The following is a 23,509-nucleotide window of genomic DNA, read 5'->3' on the forward strand; positions in this document are numbered from 1 at the left end:
AAATATTTGCTGTGCCCCCCGCTTCAGCTCAGGGCCTGAGATTAAAGATGCTACAATATAAATTTTGTGCACACAGTACTGAAAAGTTGGCAAGGTTTACAATAAAAGTGAAGTGAGCAATTACAAACAAAGCAAGTAAAACTGTATTTAACAATTATTATTTGTGATATTAACTACTCTAAAATTTGGTTTTTTACTTAACTTCCTCTGGAAATACATCCTATTTGAAATAAAAGAATTATTCATTTGCATTGCTATTGGTGTTATTCTTGTTCTGTTTTCATCATCCTGAGAAAGTATTGCTTTTTTTTTTTTTTTTACAAGTTACAGATACTACATACTTACAGCTAAAATTTTGGTATCAATTATCTCACTGACCTCAGTAATATAGATTCAGAAGCCATTTCTTACCCATATAGGCATGTCAGGTCTTAATTTTGGAGCAGTGAAGGCATTGAGAAGGACCTGCTTAAACCTAATGATTCAAAAAAAAAAAATGAAGTTAATGTCAGTGAGCAGATCAGGGCCTCAAAGATAATAGTCTTTCCTTGTTCAGGTCTGGCTTGAAAAGCTTAGACTTGCTCTGAATATCCTCAATTATATCATAGTAGCTTTTATTATTTTCATTACTTACTGATTTATAATCCTGATAATCTGATTCTGTTCACACTGAAAAAAAAATTAAATTTTATAATTTTAAATCAGCAGTAATATATAGAAGGCAGAAAATCAGTCTTTGCCAACCTAAAGTCCCCTGTCTTTCATTCAACCAGTCTTGCTGTTGTCACATATTTTGACTGATTGAAAATATCCAAAGATCTTCTCATCTCCCATTGCAACCTTCAAGTATATTGTAAATTTTTTTTATTTTTTTAACAAGAAAGCAAACATAAAACTTATTTTTCCTTCTATAGCTTCTATTAACTTTGTCCCAGTTCACATTCTAATTGTACTCTCTAACCTACTCTTGAGGATAACATAGGATTAAGTGTCTTTGTCCCAGAGACATTTTCTCACTATGGGAATTTTTCTCCATAAAAAAATTCCCTGCAACAGATACATGTAGAAAAGTCCAATATCCAAATCCCATATCACCTGAAGAAACAACCCAATATTATCATTGACTCAGTCACATATTCAATGTATCTTTATGTAATATACTTTGAGATTAATTTTGATTGTTTATGTAACCATTTCAATTCATAGACATTTGTAATTTTTAGTTGGTCTATATTTACTTGGTCTCTATTTACCACCCAACTAGGTCAAATTTCTATAATATGGAATAGGAATCTTCAAGTTTTTCCTGTAAAAGACCAAATAGATAATATTTTAGACATTGTGTTCCAACAGGCAAAAATCAAGAATATAATTATGTGGGCACCTACATAACCACTTGAAATGAAATCATTATTTTAAATGATTCTTTTTTATTTTAATTATTTTATGTTTAAATAGTTAAATATTAAATATTTAAAATATTTTAAATATATTAAAGATAAATATAAAATATAAAACAAAATAAATAAAATATAAAATATATAAATAATAAATATATAAATAAATATAAATAAAATATATAAATATATAAAATATATAATATAATAAAATGAAATATAATTATTTTTATTTTATTTTAAATATTTTAAAATTTAAAAATTTTATTTAAAAGACTTTCTTACCACATGGTTTGTACAAAAGTAAATAGTTGGGTGGATTTGGACCATGGGCTATAGTTTAATGACTCTTGATATAGAATCTTGCAACATTGTGTAATTCTCATTTATACATTTGTCACACTTATATGTAAATTTAATTAATGACTCTTTTTACATTATTTGATTTCTATAAATTCAGGAATTATCTGACTCCAGCACTTAACACAGTGTTCAGTTTATAGTAAATGCTAAATAGATTAGTGTCTTTTACAGGGTGAGATAAGGACAACACTTACTCATTTCATTGTCTACAATACTCTTACAAAGACTTATACATATTAGAGACAAATATTTTTCCTTGAAAGAATGAATACCATAAATAATTTTTCCCATCCTTAGAAGATAGGCTAATGTGCAGAAACATCTTTGTATGATACTTCTATTATAAGAGCAGGGTGAGATTTGGGATGATCTTTGTATCAAACTAATAATAGGCATGGTATATCACAGCATGCAGAGAGCAGGGTGGTTGACAGCATGATTCAACTCAAACTGCTGAGTACTTATTTATATTAGTTCATTTCTTTTTCCGGAAGGTGTCAAGTTAATGGCTTTGGGGAGTATTAAGCATTTTATATTTCTAAATTTGGATTTTCCTCTTAGACTCATTAAAACCCAGCCACATGGACTAGAAGATATTCCTCGTCACTTTCTCCAGAATTCTCATGGTTACATTCTGTCATTTTGGGGAATTGGGGACGTTCCAGGTGTTACATTTCAGAGAGGTATATACTGGTATCACCAAAGAGAAATAAGCTATTGAAAATATTTGTTGAGGATTTAATATTACAGACCTATTCAGAAAATTAATACTGAATACATTTAATCATATTTTGGGAGGTAGAACTTACCATTTGAGGTTGAATGGTTGAAGGCATTCTACAATATTGATGAACTAATAACATTTGTATTCTAAATTAAGTTTTCTTAATTCTTTCCTTTCTTCTCTTTTACTTCAGTTTTTCCTTCCGTCCTTATTCCTCTTTTCCTTACTTCACCCACACCTCTCCCTCTTCTAACTCTTCATTTAAATATGATACACAGATATAAAATATATATAATTAGGTATCCAGAGGGCACATAAATTAATAATTTGACAATTTGACATAAAAAGCAAATGTAAAGAAGCATGTGTTTCTCTGGTTCCATCCTGACTCCTGAACAACTGCCTCAGATAACACTGAAATGAGTAATTTGGTGAATTTAAATGTGAATAATCATATTGAAGTGGAGAACAGAATACATTTCTATGGATGATTTTGATTTCCAATATGTAAGAACAAAAACTACTTTGGTCAAATGTTTTCTGGTTATCCTTGACGGTTTATTATTTATTCATTGATTTTAAAAAATTTTCGTGGGGGTGCCTGGGTGGCTCAGTCAGTTAAGCGTCTGCCTTTGGCTCAGGTCATCCCAGCATCCTGGGATAGAGCCCCGCATCAGGCTCCCTGTTCAGTGGAGAGCCTGCTTCTCCCTTTCACTCTGCCTGCCACTCTGCCTACTTGTACTCTCTATCTCTGTGTCAAATAAGTAAATAAAATCTTTTAAAAAATATTTCCCTAAAATCTCAGGAAGGATCACTTCTTATGACTCATATTCCTTGGTAATACCAACAATTCACTTTTTGTTTCATAGTTGTGCAAGCTTGACCTTCATTGGGGGCCAGGCAAACAAAGCATTAAGATTGGTTTACTGTTTGAAGAGAAACTGAAGTATGAGCTGGTGTTGGTGCCTCCAGGATGTCAGAGAATGTATTAGCCAAACACACCAATTACTGATAGTAAAAGTGTGAGTTTAAGGTAATTCAAGAACTTGAGACCCCTGGTAAACTATCTTAAGTATCACTTATGCTCAGGTTGAGGAAACATCATTTTCAATATTTTTAAAATCTGTTTACTTCAGATATTTGATGAATTAGATAGAGAAGATAAGATGAATTTGGAGTAGACATAAATCAACCAATAACATTTAGTCTATAGACTGGTATACAGGGCTAAATAGTGAGATGCTATAAAACTAGCCTTTCAACGTCTTGTAGTTCAAGCATAATGAGAATTTCACTAAGTAGAAATTTTAAGTGGTCACAAGATAGATAAGATACATTTGCTAAAGAAAAGCATAATTTTCCAGTGATAGAGGGCCAATAGAGTAAAATTAATTCAGAGTGAAATTAATTTTATTAAATAAATAAATAGATAAATAAATCTATATAACAAATATAAAAATAAAGAATTAATATAAGGACAGGCAGAGTAACTATCTTTTCTGTTGCCCAATAGTATTTCCTCCCTGAGGGACCAGTAACACTTTGTGTTTATTTACATTACACATAAAACTGAAAGTCAGAATTGTATTCTAGAAGATAGAATAATTTAGATTCTCTTGAGTTCTAAGCCTCTGGATGACAGTCTCAACAGAGGATATAAGAATTCAGGGAACAAGGAGTCAGGGAACAAAAGTATTTTTTATTTCTCTAATGAAAGCAGATTTTATAGTCTTATCTAGACATCTTATGGGAGGAACAATAGAACAAAATGTGTGTGTGTGTGTGTGTGTGTGTGTGTGAAGCAGTGAGGAAGACAGGAAGAATTATCCACATATGTGAGGTCCATTCCACCTACTGGAACCTTCTTAACCTAAGAGAGGTGTTCGAAGGACAAAGAAACTCCTCATGCTGCCCATACTTGCAGGTGTCACTGAAGAGATTGCTGACTCTCTCTGGGTTATAACTTATAGAGCTCTAATAAGTTTCACTGTAGATTTATAATGATCACATTTGATTTAGGATTAAGTTCTTCTGACAAATACAAAGATTTGTTTTTAAAATATTTTTTTTCTATTTCTATGTGTTTCTTGTATATGTTCATGCAGCTCATAGACACATGTATTTGTAGGTTAATCTTTGAATGAGTGAGTTTTGCTTTTTATGTTTTTATGTCTTTATGACATTGAAATATAACTCCTGTGCCAACTAACTGCAGATAATCACTGTTTAACTGCCTGAAATATAAGTGACTAATTATATTTCCTTCCACTACATGTAGCCTAGAACTCGTTGCATAATTGTAGGTTTTTCCTCTTGTATTAGGGCAGATAAAATTTATCCAACTTTTCTTAATATCAATTTTCAATTCCTACATTTTCTGTGGAATTGTGTTGTTGCTGTTGTTGTTGTTTCCAGTGCTTGATCTCTATGTCTGATTTGATTTTCAAGGTCATATTAAAAATTCCTACATGTAGGTATCAGAAAGTCAGCTCAAACTAGTTTGAGTTTGAGTCAGGTCTCGATGTGGCTTCTCATGGTTTAGTAACTTATAAATAAATGGCACAGTTAACATCCTCTAACATATTCAATGTGTCTCCATTAGGAAAGGAAATTTGAAAAACTACTTACCACTTATTTATTTATGTTCAGTTAGCCACTGGGTGGTTAGTTTTTGGTAAAGTCTTCAATGATTCATTAGTTGTGTATAACTCACTGTTCATCAGAGCACATTCCCTCCTTAATACACATCACCCTGTTACCCCCTCCCTTGCAACCTCCTCTGCTCTGAAACCCTCAGTTTGTGTCCCAGGGTCCGTAATCTCTCATGGTTCCTCTTCCTCTATGATTTCTCTGCCTTTGGATTTCCCTCCTTCCTCTATGATCCTCCATGCTATTGCTTATTTTCCACATTTAAGAGAAACCATATGATAATTGTCTTTCTCTGCTTGACTTACTTCACTTAGCCTAATTCCCTCCAGTTCTATCCATGTCAGTGCAAATGGTAGGTATTCACTTCTGACGGCTGAATAATATTCTGTTGTATATATGTACCACATCTTTTCCCATTCATCTGTTGAAGGGCATCTTGGCTCCCTCGACAGTTTGGATATCGTGGACATTGCTTGTATGAACATTGGAGTGCATGTACACCTTTTTCCACTACATCTGTATCTTTGGGGTAAATACGCAATAGAGTAATTGCTGGGTTATAAGGTAGCTCTATTTTTAACTTTTTAAGGAATTTCCACACTCTGTTTTCCAACATGGCTGGACCAACTTGCATTCCCACCAACAGAGTAAGAAGGTTCCCCTTTCTCCACATCCCTTCCAGCATTCGTTGTTTCTTGCCTTGTTAATTTTTGCCATTCTCAGTGGTGTAAGGTGGTATCTCAGTGTGGTTTTGATTTGAATTTTCCTGATGGCTAGAGATATGGAGCATTTTTCATGTGTCTGTTAGCCATTTGTATGTCTTCTTTGAATGAGTGTTTGTTCATGTCTTCTCCCATTTTTTGACTGGGTTATTTGTTTTTTGAGTGTTGAGTTTGAGAAATTCTTTATAGATATTAGATATCAGCCCTTTATTTGTAATGTCATTTGCAAATGTCTTCTCTCATTCTGTGATTTGACTCTTATTCTTGTTGACTATTTCCTTTGCTATGCAGAAGCTTTTTATCTTGTTGAAGTCCAAGTAGTTCATTTTGCTTTTTTTTTCCCTTGTCTTTGGAGACATGTCTTGAAAGAAGTTACTGTGGCCAATGTCAAAGAGGTTATTGCCTATGTTCTCCACTAGGATTTTGATGGATTCCTGTCTCACATTGAGATATTTTATCCATTTTGAGTTTATCCTTGTGTATGGTGTAATGGAATGGTTCAGTTTCATCCTACATGTAGCTATACAATTTTCCCAGCACCACTTATTAAAGAGACTGTCTTTTTTCCATTGTATATTTTTTCCTGATTTGTCAAAGATTAGTTGACCTTAGAGTTAAGGGTCCATTTCTGGGGTCTCTATTCTGTTCCTTTGGTTCCATTAGTTTATGTTTCTGTTTTTATGAACATACCATTGCTGTCTTGGTGTCTTGCTGTCTTGAAGCTTTGTAATATAGCTTCAAGTTAGGCATTGTGATGTCTTTAGCTTTGTTTTTCTTCTTCATCTTTCCCTTGATGATTCAGATCTTTTCTGGTTCCATGCAAATTTTAGGATTGTTTGTTCCAGCTCTTTGAAAAATGCCAATGGTATTTTAATCAACATTTGCAAATCAATCAGTGTAATAGAACACATCAATAAAAGAAAAGAACCATATGATCCTCTCAATTGATGCAGAAGAAGCATTTGATAAAGTGCAACATCTGTTCCTGATTAAAACTCTTCACAGTATAGGGATAGAGGGAACATCCCTCAATGTCATAAAAAAAAAATCTATGAAAATCCCACAATGAATATCTTTCTCAATGGGGAAAAAATAGAACTTTTCCCTTAAGATCGGAAAGACAACAAGGATACCCACTCTCGCCACTATTGTTCAACATAATACTAGAAGTCTTAGCTTCAGCAATCAGACAACAAAAAGAAATAAAAGGCATGCAAATTTGCAAAGAAGAAGTCAAAGTCTCCCTCTTCACAGATGACATGATTCCTTATGTGGAAAACCCAAAACATCCACCCCCAAATTACTAGAACTCATACAGCAATTCAGCAATGTGACAGGATACAAAATCAATGCACAGAAATCAATTGCTTTTCTATATGCTAACAATGTAATTGTAGAAAGAGAAATTAAGGAATCAATTCCATTCATAATAGCAACAAAAACCATAAGATACTCAAGAATAAACCTAACTAAAGCCATAAAAGTTCTATACTCTAGAAACTACAGAACACTTATGAAAGAAATTGAAGAAGACACAAAAAGATGGAAAAACATTCCATGTTCATTGATTGGAAAAAAAAATTGTTAAAATGTCTATCCTGACCAGAGCAATTTACACTCCCAATGCTACTTACCACTGCTTGACATTATAGAGATTTCTTGGTTAAGAACTTCGGTCACTTCAGTTCTGCTTCTACCCATGTCCTTACCCACATACTATCAATGATCTTAACCTTGTTGGATGTACATTTGGGTGTGTGTGTATGAGAGTGTAACACCTGAATCAAGCAGAGAATTGATAACAGAAACTGTACAATTTAGTCTTCCTCATTTCCTTTATTAAACCAAAGTTTCACTTGTCTTTGTGTTTTTCTATCTCTCAGTCTTTGTTAGTATCCAAGTTACCTTGATAAAAATAATTCATCTTTTGCAATTTTTCAATTCATTGGATGAAGTCAATTGAAGATATTTAAGCTACAATAACTAATCTACTTTTCAATAATGTGTACAGAGTATTGCATGCTAATGTAAATGTATTATCTATATATTTTAATACACTATGATATACTATAATTTTTGTAGGCAAAATTGTGCTTTGTATTTCAGATATTCTAAGATGTCACACTTATATTTTATTTCTTATAGTTCTTGATTTCTCTGATTCATTTGATAGTGTTCTCTTCTTACTCTTTCTTCACAGGATAAGTGAAACTGAACCAACGGGGTGATAGACCACTGTGGGAGGGGTCCTGGGAAGCCATAGAGCAGCAGAGCACAAAATCACATTTAGAAGTCTGCTCCACTGAGAGACATCACTCCAGAGACTAAGTGAGGGGTGGAGGCCTCATGAGAATGGTACGGTCTGAGGACCCACAGAGAGACTAAAAGACCAGGGATGCCTGAGTGTGGTAGAGCCCCTAGGCATTGGAGCTGGGAAGTTGGCTGCAAGATGGAGCCAAGAAGTGTGATCTCAGCTTGGGGTTACCTTAACCATGATTAGAGGCACAGTCAGGCCACTGGTCTTTGAGCAAGGACCCTACAAGCAGCAGATCTGGGGAGACTCACCTTCCTCCTCCAAGAGGAGAAGTACAGGAACATGCTGCAGAAATTTGCTGGGTTTGGAGTCTCGAAATGGGGCCATGCACCAGAGATAGAAACACTTAGTCACAGGCCAAGTGAGCTCAGAGTATGGTGGGAGATCAGGGAGACAGGAGTGATTGACTGCTTCTCTATGAGTGTGCATTGAAGTGTGGGCCCTGAGCTCTTGGCTCCTATTGGGCAGAGATTGGGAGGACATCATTTTCACTCCGGCCCTCCAAAACTGTATGGAAATTGCTCAGGAAAATAAAGGTACCAAGAGCAAACCTGAGCAGATTACTTAGCCTGGCCCCTGGCAAGGGCAGTGCAATTCTGCCTCAGGCAAAGACATTTGAGAGTCACTGCAATAGGCCCCTCCCCCAGAAGATCAATAAGAACATCCAGCCGAGACCAAGTTCACCCATAAGTGAGAACTATGTAACTCCAGAGCTAGGGGAAAGCAACACATAGAATTAATAACTTTTTCCCCCATGATCCTTTAGTCTTTCAAAGTTAAATTTTTTAAATTTTATTTTTCCTTATTCTATTTTTTAAAATTTTTCTTTTTTCCTACTTTAATGTTTCTTAACTATTTTATCTTATCAATACCTTGTGGAGCATAAGGAATATCATAGAAGACATTAGGAGAACAAAAGGATAAGTGAATTGGAGGAAATCAGAGGGGGGAGATGAACCATGAGAGACTATGGACTCTGAGAAACAAACTGAGGGTGTTGGAAGGGAAAGGAGTGGAGGGTGAGGTGAGCCTGGTGGTGGGTATTAAGGAGGGCACATAATGCATGGTGCACTGGTGCTTAAACAATGAATCTTGGGACACTGAAAAAACAAAATTAAAGAAATAAAATAAAAAATAAAAATATTTTTAAATTTTCATTCTTATACTCAAATTTTATTCCTTCATTGTATTTAACCATAGTTCTTGTACAATATAGGTTTTTTTACTTTAAAATTTTGTGATACAATTTATTTTAATAGATCAAAATATACCCTAAATCTAGCACATAGCTTTGTTCTAGAGTCCAGCCTGATCACATTCTTTCCTCTTCTTTTTTCCTTTTTTCAACAAATTTCTTATCTTATCAATTCCTTTTTTAGAATTTTTCAAATTTTCATCTTTATAGTCATATTCCATTCCTTCAGCGTGTTTGCCCTTATTTTTTTATATTAATAAGTTTTGTTTTCTTTAAAATTTTGGGAGGTAGTCTCTTCTAACAGACGAAAATACATCCCAAATCAAGTGTGTGGCTCTTTTCTATTAGCCAGTCTAATATATATATATATATATTTTTTTTTTTCTCCTCTTTTTCTCCATTTCTTCTCTTCCCAGTTTTGGGTCTCTTCTGATTTGGTTAGTGTATATTTTTCTGGGGTTATTGCTACCCTTTCAGTTTTTATTCTCTCATTCATCTATTTTTACCTGGATAAAAGGCAAGATGGAAAAACTCACAACAACAACAAAAAGAACAAGAGGCAGAACCCATGGCTAGGGACCTAATCGATATGGACCTTAGTAATATGACAGAACTGGAGTTCAGAATGATGATTATCAAAGAGTTAGCAGGGTTCAAAACAAGGTTGGAAGATACTAGAGAATCCCTTTCTGGAGAAATAAAAGAACTAAAATCTAACCAAATTAAAATAAAAAAGGCTACTAATGAGGTGCAATAAAAAATGGGGGCTCTTACTGCTAGAATAAATGAGGCAGAAGAGAGAATTAGTGATATAGAAGACCAGATGATAGAGAATAAAGAATATGAGCTAAAGAGAGACAAACAACTACTGGACCACGAGAGGAGACTCAAGAGATAAGTGATACCATAAGATGAAACAATATTAGAATAATTGGTATCCCAGAAGAAGAAAGATAGAGGGATGCAGAAGGCATACTGGAGCAAATTATAATGCAGAACTTCCTTAATTTGGGGAAGGCATCAAAATCTATGAGGTACATGGAACCCCCTCAAAATCAATAAAAATAGGTCCACAGACCATCATTGAACAGTAAAACTTACAAGTCTTAGTGACAAAGAGAAAATCCTGAAAGCAACTTGACAAGAGGTCTGTAACATACAATGGTAGAAATATTAGATTGGCAGCAGACCTATTCACAGAGACTGGGTAGGCCAGAAAGGACTGGCATGATATATTCAGAGCACTAAACGAGAAAAATATGCAGCCATGAATGCTATATCCAGCTAGGCTGACATTGAAAATGGAAGAGATAAAAAGCTTCCAGGACAAAAAAAAAGCTGAAAGAATTTGCAAACACCAAACCAGCCCTACAGGAAATATTGAAAGGGGTCCTCTAAACAAAGAGAGAGCCTAAAAGTGACAGACCAGAAAGGAACAGATACAACTGAGAGTAACAGTCACCTTACAGGCAATACAATGGCACTAAATCCATATCTTTCAATAGTTACCCTGAATGTAAATGGGATAAATGCCCAAATCAAAAGACACAGGGTATCAGATTGGATGTAAAAAAAAAAAAAATCGATATGCTGTCTACAAGAAACTCATTTTAGAGCCAAAAACACTTCCAGATTTAAAGTGAGGAGGTGAAAAATCATTTACCATGTTAATGGATATCAAAAGAAAGCTGGGGTGGCAATCCTTATATCAGATAAATTAGATTTAAGCCAAAGACTATAATAAGAGCAGAGGAAGGACACCATATCATATTTAAAAGGCCTGTCTAACAGAAGATCTAACAATTTTAAATAGCTATGCCCCTAAAATGGGAGCAGCCAATTATATAAACCAATTAATAACAAAATCAAAGAAACACATCAGCCACAATATAAAAATTTAACACCCCCCTTACTGAAATGGAGAGAGCATCTAAGCAGAAGATCAACAAGGAAATAAAGGCTTTAAAAGACACACTGGACCAGATGGACATCACAAATATATTTAGAACATTCCATCCCAAAGCAACAGAATACACATTCTTCTCAAGTGCACATGGAACATTCTCCAGAATTGATCACATCCTGGGTCACAAATCAGGTCTCAACTGGTATCAAAAGATTGAGATCATTCCCTGCATATTTTCAAACCACAATGCTCTGAAGCTAGAACTCAATCAAAAGAGGAAAGTTGGAAAAAACTCAAATGCATGGAAGCTAAAGAGCATCCTAAGAATGAATGGGTCCACCAGGAAATTAAAGAAGAATTTTAAAAAATTATGGAAACAAATGAAAATGAAGACACAACTGCTCAAAATCTTTGGGAGAGAGCAAAGGCAGTCCTGAGAAGAAAGTATATAGCAATACATGCCTTTCTTAAGAAACAAGGAAGGTCTCAAGTACACAACCTAGTCTTACACCTAAAAGAATTGGAGAAAGAACAGCAAAGAAAGCCTAAACCCAGCAGGAGAAGAGAAACCATAAAAATCAGAGCAGAAATCAATGAAATAGAAACAGTAAGAAAAAAATCAATGAAACAAGGAGCTAGTTCTTTGAAAGAATTAATAAGATTGATAAACCCCTCGCCAGACTTCTCCAAAAAAATGAGAAAGGACCCAAATTAATAAAATCATGAATGAAAGAGGAGAGATCAAAACCAATACCAAAGAAATACAAACAATTATAAGAACACATTATGAGCAACTATACACCAGGAAATTTGACAATCTGGAAGAAATGGATGCATTCCTAGAGACATACAAACCACCAAAACTAAACCAGGAAGAAATAGAAAACCTGAACAGACCCATAAGCATCAAACATATCTTCAAAAATCTCCCAACAATCAAGAGCCCAGGATCAGACAGCTTCCCAGGGGCATTCTACCAAACATTTAAAGAAGAATTAATACCTATTCTCCTGAAAATGTTCTGAAAACTTGAAATGGAAGGAAAACTTTCAAAATCATTTTATGATGCCAGCATTACCTTGATCCCCAAACCAGAAAGGACCCCATCAAAAAGGAGAATTACAGACCAATATCCTTGATGAACACAGATGCAAAAATTCTCACCAAAATCTAGCCAATAGGATCCAACAGTACATTAAAATAATTATTCACCATGACCAGGTGGGATTTATTCCTGGGCTGCAAGGTTGGTTCAACATCCTCAAATCAATCAATGTGATACAATACATCAATAAAAGAAAGAACAAGAATGATATGGTCCTCTCAATAGATGCTGAAAAAACATTTGACAAAATACAGCATCTTTTCTTGATCAAAACTCTTCAAAGTGTGGGCAGAGAGGGTACATACCTCAATATCATCAAAGCCACCTATGAAAAACCCACCACAAATATCATTCTCAATGGGGAAAAACTGAGAGCTTTTCCGCTAAGGTCAGGAACATGGCAGGGCTGTCCACTATCACCACTCCTATTCAACATAGTACTAGAAGTCCTAGCCTCAACAATCGGACAAATAAAAGGCATTGTAATTGGCAAAGAAGAAGTCAAACTCTCACTCCTTGCAGATAATATGATACTTTATGTGGAAAACCTTAAAGATTTCACTCCAAAACTCCTAGAACTAGTACAGGAGTTCTGTGAAGTGTCAGGATATAAAAACAATGCACAGAAATCAGTTGCATTTCTTTACACCAGCAACAAGACAGAAAAAAGAGAAATTAAGGAGTTGATCCCACTTACAATTGCACCCAAAACCATAAGATACCTAGGAATAAACCTAACCAAAGAGGCAAAGGATATGTGCTCAGAAAACTATAAAGTAGTCATGGAGGAAATTGAGGAAGACACAAAGAAATGGAAAAACATTCCATGCTCATGTTTGGAAGAACAAATACTGTGAAAATGTCTATGTTACCTGAAGCAATCTACACATTTAATGCAATCTTTATCAAAATACCATCCAGTTTTTTCAAAGAAATGGAACAAATAATCCTAAAATTTGTATGGGATCAGAAAAGACCCCAAATAACCAGAGGACTGTTTAAAAAGAAAACCAAAGTTGGTGACATCACAATTCCATACTTCAAGCTCTATTACAAAGCTGTAATCATCAAGATAGTATGGTACTAGCACAAAAACAGACACATAGATCAATGGAACAGAACAGAGAGCCAGAAGTGGACCCTCTACTTTATGGTCAACTAATCTTTGACAAAGCAGGAAAGAATGTCCAATGGATTAAAGACCGTCTCTTCAACAAATGGTGTTGGGAAAATTGGAGAGCCACATATAGAAGAATGAAATTGGACCATTTCCTTACACCACACACAAAAATAGACTCCAAATGGAAGAAAGACCTCAATGTGAGACAGGAATCCATCAAAATCCTTGAGGAGAACACAGGCAGCAACCTCTTTAACCTTAGCCACAGCAACTTCTTCCTGGAAACATTGCCAAAGGCAAGGGAAACAAGGGCAAAATCAACTATTGGGACTTCATCAAGATCAAAAGCTTTTGAACGGCAAAGAAAATAGTCAACAAAACCAAAAGACAACTGAGAGAATGGAAGAAGATATTTACAAATGACATAATCAGGTAAAGGGCTATTATCCAAAATCTATAAAGAACTTATCAAACTCAACTCCCAAAGAGCAAATAATCCAATTAAGAAATGGGCAGAAGACATGAACAGACATTTCTGCAAGGAAGACATCCAGATGGCCAAGAGACACATGAAAAAGTGCTCAATATTACTTGCCATCAGGGACATACAAATCAAAACCACAATGAGATACCACCTTACACCAGTCAGAATGGCTAAAATTAACAAGTCAGGAAAGGACAGATTTTAGTGAGGATGTAGAGAAACAGGAACCCTCCTATACTGTTGGTGAGAATGCAAGCTGGTGTAGCCACTCTGGAAAATAGTATGGAGCTTCCTCCAAAAGTGAAAATAGAGATACCCTAGGACCCAGCAATCGCACTACTGGGTATTTATCCTAAAGATATAAATATAATGATCCAAAGGGGCATGTGCACCCAAATGTTTATAGCAGCAATTCCCACAATAGCCAAACTATGGTAAGAACCTATATGTCCATCAATGGACGAATGGATAAAGAAGATGTGGTGTATATATGTACAATGGACTACTATTGAGCCATCAAAAGAAAGGAAATCTTGACATTTGCAATGATGTGGATGGAACTATAGAGTATCATGCTAAGTGAAGTATTTCAATAAGAGAAAAAAATATATGATCTCTCTGATATGAGAATTTGAGAGGCAGGGTGAGGGGTCATGGGGGATAGGGAGGCAAAAAATGAAACAAGATGGGATCATGAGGGAGACAATCCATAAGAGACTCTTAATCTCAGGAAAAAAACCAAGGCTTACTGGAGGGGAAGGGATAGGGTGACTGGGTTATGGACATTGGAGAGGGTATGTGCTATGGTGAGTGCTATGAAATGTGTGAGCCTGATGATTCACAGACCTGGACCCTGGGACAAATAATATATTACATGTTAATAAAAAATGTGGATGTAGCTAGCATGTATTATGTTAAAAAAAAAAAGTCAGAGAAAGACAAATACCATATGATTTCACCCACCTGTGGAATTTAAAGAAAAAAAAAAAGATGAACATAGGGAAAAGGAAAAAGAGAGAGAAGCAAACCATAATATACTCTTAATGATAGAGAACAAACTGAGGGTTGATGGAGAGAGGTGGCAGGTGGAAGTGCTAAATGGATGATGGATATTAAGGAGGGCACTTGTGATGAGCACTGGGTGTTATATGTAAGTGATGAATCACTAAGTTCTACTCATGAAACCAATATTACATTATATGTTAACTAACTACAATTTAAATAAAAAAATTTTCAAAGAAAAAGAAATCTGTTTAAAATGGGAATTGGGCATAAAAGAGTATAATTAAACTAATGGGTCACTTTCAAACTGCATGTTTTCATTCTAGAGAGTGCATTGTGTTTACCTGGGAGCAACCAATATATCACAAATCTGCAGTCAGGCACTGTTTGGTGTAATATTTGTTTTTTCTATGAGGATTTTTTATAGTGGTTTAGGTACAGTAAGCTTTCCTTAAATTCTTACTGAATGAAAAAACAAGTGAGGCACATACTAACTATTCTTACATTCATAGCCACAAAGTTAGCATTGTCATCATACATTCCAGATTGGATATCTACATCTTATATACATCATGTATAACTCAACTCATGGTATACAATTACATCTCATCCTGTTTCTCTATTTTCTGTAATGGAAGGCATAAATTTAAGGCTTGATATTAATTTCATCATTTTTGGCCTAATATTATGTGTTACAATGGCACACTGGAAAATTCCCCAAAAGCTTGCCTTGAGAATACTTACTACTCCTCATTCCCAGGAGGTACTCACTTCCACTCCCATTCATTCTTCCACAGACCAGTACACACCTCTTATGTGCTGCATATGACATTTGGGCATGCCTGTTTTACTTATACAAGAGAAAATCATGTCCCCTAAAAAAAAATGACTTAAGGATCCAGAAAAGAGCTATATTTCCTTCAGTCAGATTAACCTCATGAACAGAGTATTTTATTTTCCTTTAGTTTCTTTCAATACTTCTAGGTCAAACTAGAAAAGCAAATGTATGAACATTTTGATCAGTTTGAAAAAGGACATCATTTATTATCACCCTTCTTATGCTTTCCCTTCTTTTTTCTGTAAATCTGTTCATGGTGACATAGCATTTTCCCTAAAGATGATATCAATGTAAGGTTTATGTAAATGGGAGGAACAAGGAAAAGAAAAGCATATGTAAAATGTGGAGAGTCCATGAACATGTTCATTCACTTACATATTGTTTCTGTATTTAGATGAAAAGTTTGGAGTAAATTTTATGCATTGTTTTAAGCTCTTGAAATTTTTCTTGCTTCTTACTAATGTGTTTAAATTGTATTTTCACTTGTGTATCTTCTTCTAAATTGTTTAAAGTATACAAACTCAAAGCATTTTTGTAAAACTATTTCAGACACAACTAAAAGAAAAAAAAACATTTTTATTTGTTTTGAACTTGTGATATTTTAGCACAGCCTTTATTATTAATTTCTAGCTATTTTCAACTTCCAAGTGCTCTTAAAATTTTCTATGCATGACTTCTCTTTAAAAACAAAAGCTAGGTGATACCACCAAAATGGTGAATTAGGAGCCCCTAGCCTCCATCCCCTGAAAACAATCAACAGGCAGACTGCTATACATAAGCAAAAACAGTTCTGGGGAAGCTCAGGAGCCCACTTAAAGAAACTTGAATAACATGGTGGAACAAAACAACAACAATAACAACAACAACAACAAAAACTGAGAATAACCATACAAAAAGGAATAAAGAGCAGTTTCATTTTGCTTGAACCATCTCATCCCCAAACTGACATTGTTCAGAACCAAAAGAGAATTCCCCCAATAGAAAGGTAACCTCTTGGTAAGAAAGGGAGTCTGTGGTGAGCCACCAACTTCCTTAGACTTTGGGGGCACCTCTAAAAGGATCCACTTTAGTTTTACCCCACCCAGAGATCAGCAAAACTGAAACATATAGAGATAGCAAGGAACAGGAAGGAAAACCAGGGGCTATAAGTATCAGCCCCACAATAAAAGTGTTAAAAGTTGCCAGTGACCTGTTCTTCAGAGGACCCAAGAAGATTTTGTCACTGAAGATATCAATGCCTGGCAGAGCAGCCATGGATTTCCTGTATATTTTATTGCTTTTTGTCCCTCAGCATTCACATTTTCAGAAGCTGGTCACCTGAGTCCCTTCCTGCTCATCCTCTGCATCTCAGAGATGGGAATCTATGCTTACAGTCAACCTAGGAGTCTGTAACAACATACCAGCCTATTCACTCATGTTTGACATCTACTGTCATGTGTATGTTTGGGGACAGCCCTTCCAGCTGTACACTGGTACTCCCTCAGTCTGATTTCTGTCACTGACCTCCACTGCTGTGAGCTCTACCATAGGAAAACCATGAATCAATATAGTACATATAAACATCCAGGGTCCCTAAAACTTCCAGTGTATGTGTGGCTGACACTGGTCTTTGCTGCTGGCACTGGCCCCAAATACTATGTGTACTTGTGTATGTGTGCAACCAGATCTTGACTCTACAAGGCAAATGCATGTGGTCCCCACAATTTATTATGTGGGCACCACCACTCTGGCCACCACCACTGCCAGCCCTGGTCCATAGTCACTGAACCTGCAGGTGTGTTGAGGACCCAAACACCCCTTGCAACAACTACAGATATCCTACACTCACCAAGGACCACAAAATTATCAATGCTGTGGATACAGGTAGACTGAAACAAACAAACAAAAAAATTATGCCTCTGCAGACCAACCAAATTCTTCCATGCTTGAGGCCTGAAAAATTGGATCCAAAATCACAGCATGATTCAGTATGCCCCCCTTAAGAGAAGATATTCCCTTACCTAAGCCAGTCAAAACTTCTGAAAGAAATGACTGCTTCTTCAAATGTATAGATAGCCCCCAAGGCCATAAAGATCATGAAGAATCAGGGAAACATGACACCATTAAAGAAACAGTAAGTTTTCAGTGACCAGCCCCAAATAAATGGAGATCCATGAACTGTCACATAAAGAATTCAAAATAATTGTTCTAAAGATGCTTAGAAAGCTAGTAAAGAACATAGATAAACAATATAACAAACCAGGATAACAATACAAGAACAAAATGAGAAATTCAACAAAGATATAGAAAATACTAAAAAATATAATTTTTTTAAGGTAAAGAATACAAAGACTGACCTGGAGAATCTAATAAAGAGCTTTGACAGCATAATGGACCAAGCAGATGGGGAAAAAAATATATATATAAGCCTGAGGACAGATCATTTGAAATTATCCAGTCAGAGGAGCAAAAAAAGAAAATAATGAAAATGAATGGAGAAAGTCTACAGAACTTATAGGGTAATACTGAAAGAATCAAACTATGCATCACTGGGCTCACAGAAGAGGGCAAGAAGAAAAGAGCAGAAAGCCTATTTAAATAATAATTGAGAACTTTCCAACCTTGGGGAGAAATTTGGACATCCAAGATTACAAAGTTAATAGGTGTTTTCAAAATTCCAACACAGCAGTATTCTCCAAGACACACTATAGTAAAAGTCTCTAAAATCCAAGATGAAGAAAGAATTTTACAAGAAAAAGAAAATTCTCTTATACAAGGAAACCTCCTTATTGTAAATTTCTTAACAGTAACTTTTCAGTCCAGGAGAGAGTGAGATGATATATGCAAAGTGCTGAAAGAAAAAAACTGCCAACCAAAGATATTTTCTAAGCAAATTTGTCCTTCATAAGTAAAGGTGCGATAAAGACCTACCCCAAAATGTAAAAACTGAAGTTCATCACCCCTAGACCCACCTTACATAAATACTGAAAAAAGTTATTTAAGCTGAAACAAAGAAAAACACTAATTACTAATATGAAAACTTACAAAAATATGTAACACTGGTAAAGGTAAATATATAATCTGATTCAGAATACTTATATGCCATAATATGGTGGTGTTAGCCACTTAACTCCAGTATGGAGTTGAAAGATTTAAAAAAAAAAATTTACTAACATAGCTATGGCTATAATAATTTTTAATGATTTATTTATTTATTTTAAAGAGTCAGAGAGAGCATGCAAGAGGGAGGACAGAGAGAGAGAATCTTCAAGCAGATTCCCCACTGAGCACCAGGTCTGACATGGGGATTGATCCCAGGACCCATGAAATCACAATCTGAGCCAAAACCAATAGTGAGGTGCTTAACTGACTGAGCCACTCAATCACCCCTAGAGCTGCAATAATTTGTTAATGGCAACACAATATAAAAATTTATAAATTGTAACATCAAAAAATGTAGAAAACACATTTTTGTATGAGTTTTTTGTTGTGTTTTTGTACATAATTGAAGTTAAATGAGCAGATTGAAATAGACTGTCATATCAATAGCATATTTCAAGTAAACCATAGAGTAACCACAAAACAACATCTATATTGGATACATACAAGATAAAGAGAAGTAAATCAAAGCATACCACAATGAAAAATAATTAATTCACAAAGAAAGACAACAAGACAAGAAGAAAGGAGCAAAGTAAGTACCAGACATTCAGAAAATAATGAAGAAGATGGTGATAGTAATTACTTAAATGTAAATAGATTAAGCTTTCCAATCAAAAGCATACAATGGCTGAATGAATAAAATGGTTACACCTACACATGCTGCCTACAGAAAAATCACTTCAGCTTCAAGGACCTACTTAGACTAGAAGGAAAATGACTGAAAATACATTCCACACAAATGGAAATCATAAAAGAGCAGAGATACAAATATTTATATCAGAAAGAATGCACTTTAAGTCAAAAACTATAAAAGACAAAGAAGATCATTATATAGTGATAATGTGGTCATTCATCTAGAGGATATAAAAATTGTGAATATATATTCACCAACATCAGAATATTTAAATATGCTAATTAAATACTAACAGATATGAAGGAAGTAATAGATGACAATTCACTAATAATAGGGGATTTTAATATTCCACTTTCAACAATAAACAAATCATCCAGAAAAATCAAAGAAACACTGGACTTGAACTACTCTTAACATCAAATGAACCTAATGGACATATAAAGAAATTTCAATAGAAGGAGAATTCAATAGAAGGAGAATTCACATTCTGCCCTATTGTAAATGTATTCTGTGGGATACATTATATCCTAGGTAACAACAAAGTCTTAGCAAGTCTTGAAAGATTGAAATCATACTAAATATCTTTTCTAACTACAATGGTTTGAAATTAGAAATCAATAACATGAACACAACTGAAAAATTCACAAATATGTAGAAATTAAATAACACACTTGAAACAACCAATGTATCAAAGATGAAATCAAAAGGGAAATAAAAAAAGTCTTGAACCAAATGAAAAAGAAAATACAACATGCCAGAACTTAGGTGATGCAACAAAAGCAGAATGAGAGGGAAATTTATAGTGATAAATGCCTATTTTTTTAATATTAAATTTTATTTTTTCAGTGTTCCAAGATTAATTTTTTATGCACCACAAACAGTACTCCATGCAATACATGCCCTCCTTAATACCTGCCACCAGGCTCACCCAAACCACCTGCAGGTTGTTTCTCAGAGTCCACATTCTTTCATGGTTCATCTTCCCCTCTGATTTCAACTCATTTCTACTCTCCTTCTCCCAATGTCCTCCATGTTATTCCTTATGCTCCACAAGTAAGTAAAACCATATGATCAATGACTCTGCTTGACTTATTTCACTCAGCATAAATGTCTATATTTTTTAAAAAAAATCTCAAATAAACAACTTAAATTTGCACTTTAAGAAATTTTAAAAATAAGAACAAAATAAGCCAAAATTTAGCAGAAGGAAATACATGACAAGATCAGAACAGAAATGAAATAAACAATAGTAAAACAATAGAAAAGAACAAGAAAACTAAAACTTTTTTTTTTAAGTGATAGGCAAAATTCACAAATCTTTATCTAGGCTTGCCAAGAAAAAAGAGGACTCAAATAAATAAAAAACAAATAAAAATGAGGCATTACAACTGACACCAGAAAAGTACAAAGGATAATAAGAAACTACTATGAATAATTTATACCACTAACAGGAAATGTAGAAGAGCTGAATACATTCCTAGAAACATGAAATGCTACTGGGTTTAAATCATAGAGAAAGAGAAAATCTGAATTGATTCATAACCAGAAAGGAGATTGAATCAGTTAAAAACAACAACAACAACAACAACTGCCAAACATAAGAAAAATCTATGATTGCATGGCCTCAAATGTTAATTCTACAAACATTTAAAGAAAAATTAATACCAATTCTTCTCAACTCCTCCATAAAATTGAAAAGGAGGGAACATTCACAAATTTATTTTGTGAGAATAGCATTACTCTGATACAAAACAGATACGGACATTACAAGAAAAAAATATTGTGGGTTAATATTTCTAATGAATATAGATTCAAAAATTGTCAGCAAAATGCTAAACAAATTCAACAACACAATAGTAGTGGGATTTATCCCTGGGAAGCAAGGATAGTTCAACATATGCAAGTCAATAAATGTGATATATCACATTAATAAATTGAAAGGCAAAAATATAACATTAGATGTAGAAAAAGCATTAACAAAATATATAATCCTTTCATGGTAAAAATGCTCAACACGTTGGATATAGAAGGAATATATTCAATATAATAAGGGCTGTGAATGACAAATCCACAAATCCACATCTAACATCACACTCAGTGGTGAAAAGCTGAAAGTTTTCTCTTTAAGGTAAGGAACATGGTGCCCACTTTCATCACTCCTACTCAACATAGTTATAGAAGCACTAGCCAGAGTAATTTAGGAAGAAAGATAAATAAAACGCCCAAAGAGCAAAGGAAGAAGTAAAATTTTTTCCAATGACAGATGATGTGATCATAGTATATAGAAAATAATTTCTTTGGAAGTATATAGAAAATCTTAAAGTTTCCACTGTTAGAACTAATAAACAAATTCAAGAAAGTTTCAGAATACAAATTCATCATACAAAAATCAGGCACATATCTATATACTAACAATGTACTATCTGCAAAGAAATAGAGAAACAGTTCCATTTGTAGTAACACTGAAAAACAATACTTAGGAATAAATTTGCACTGAGAAAGTAAAAGATCTATTCATCAAAACTGCATGACAATAGTAAAAGAAAATTTAAAAAGACAGAAATAAATGGAAAGATATCCCATGTTCAAAAGAGTTAATATTGTTAAAATGCCCTTACTTCCCAAAGCAATTTATAGATTTAATGTATTTTCTATCAAAATTCCCATGACATTTTTCACAGACATAGAAAAAAATGCTAAAAGTTCACATAGTATGACAAAAAACAAACAAACAAACAAACAAAAAACAAATAGCCAAATTAATTTTGAGAAGAACAAATCTGGAGACATCACAATTCCTGATTTCAAACCATACTGCAAAGCTATAGCAATCCAAATATTATTGTATGATTATAAACAGACAAATGGATCAATGGAACAGAACTGAGAAGTCAGAAAAAAATCCACATATGCGGTCAACTAATACATCACAAGGGAGCCAAAATACTAAATGAGGGAAAAGACTGTCTCTTCAATAAATGGTGTTGATATTGTTGGTAAGAATGAAAATTAGTGCAGCCACTTTGGAAAACAGTTAAAACGTTAAAAATAGAAGAGATACCACCTTAAACCAGGTATTATGGCAAAAAGCGACAAGACAAGAAACAACAAATGTTGGAGAAGTTGTGGGGAAAGGGGAACCTTCTTACATTGTTGGTGGGAAAACAAGCCACTTTGGAAAACATTGTGGAGGCTCCTCAAAAATTTAAAAATAGAGCTACCTTATGACCCAACAATTGCACTACTGTGTATTTACCCCAAAGTTATAGATGTAATGAAAAGAAGGACCATATGCACCCCAATGTTCATAGCAGCAATGTCCACAATAGCCAAACTGTGGAAGGAGCTGAGATGCCCTTCAACAGATGAATAGGTAAAGAAGATGTGGTCCATATATACAATGGAATATTACTCAGCCATCAACACGTCTGGAGGAGATTATGTTAAGTGAAATAAGTCAAACAGAGAAAGACAATTTTTATATGGTTTCACTTATATGTGGAACATAAGGAATAGCATGGAAGACATTAGGAGAAGGAAGGGGAAAGTGAATGGGGGGAAACCATATGGATCATATGGTTCTTGTCTCTTAATTAATGTGCTCTATCACGTTGATTGATTAGTGAATGGTGAACCATCCTTACAGCCCAGGAACAAATCACACCTAGCCATGGTGAATAATACTTTTAATGTACTGTTGGATCTTATTGACTAGGATGTTATTGAGTATTTTCGCATCCATGTTCATCTGGGACATTTGTCTGTACTGCTTCTTTTTGATGCGGTATTTGCCTGATCTTGGGATCAGGGTAATGGTGGCCTTACTGAACGAGTTTGGAAGTTTTTCTTCCATTTCTATTTTTTGAAACAGCTTCAGTATAATATGTATTATTTCTTCTTTAGATGTTTGGTAAG

The sequence above is a fragment of the Lontra canadensis genome, unplaced genomic scaffold (genome assembly GCF_010015895.1).
Source record: "Lontra canadensis isolate GAN:19392208 unplaced genomic scaffold, GSC_riverotter_1.0 scaffold100, whole genome shotgun sequence".
Taxonomy (NCBI): Eukaryota; Metazoa; Chordata; class Mammalia; order Carnivora; family Mustelidae; genus Lontra; species Lontra canadensis.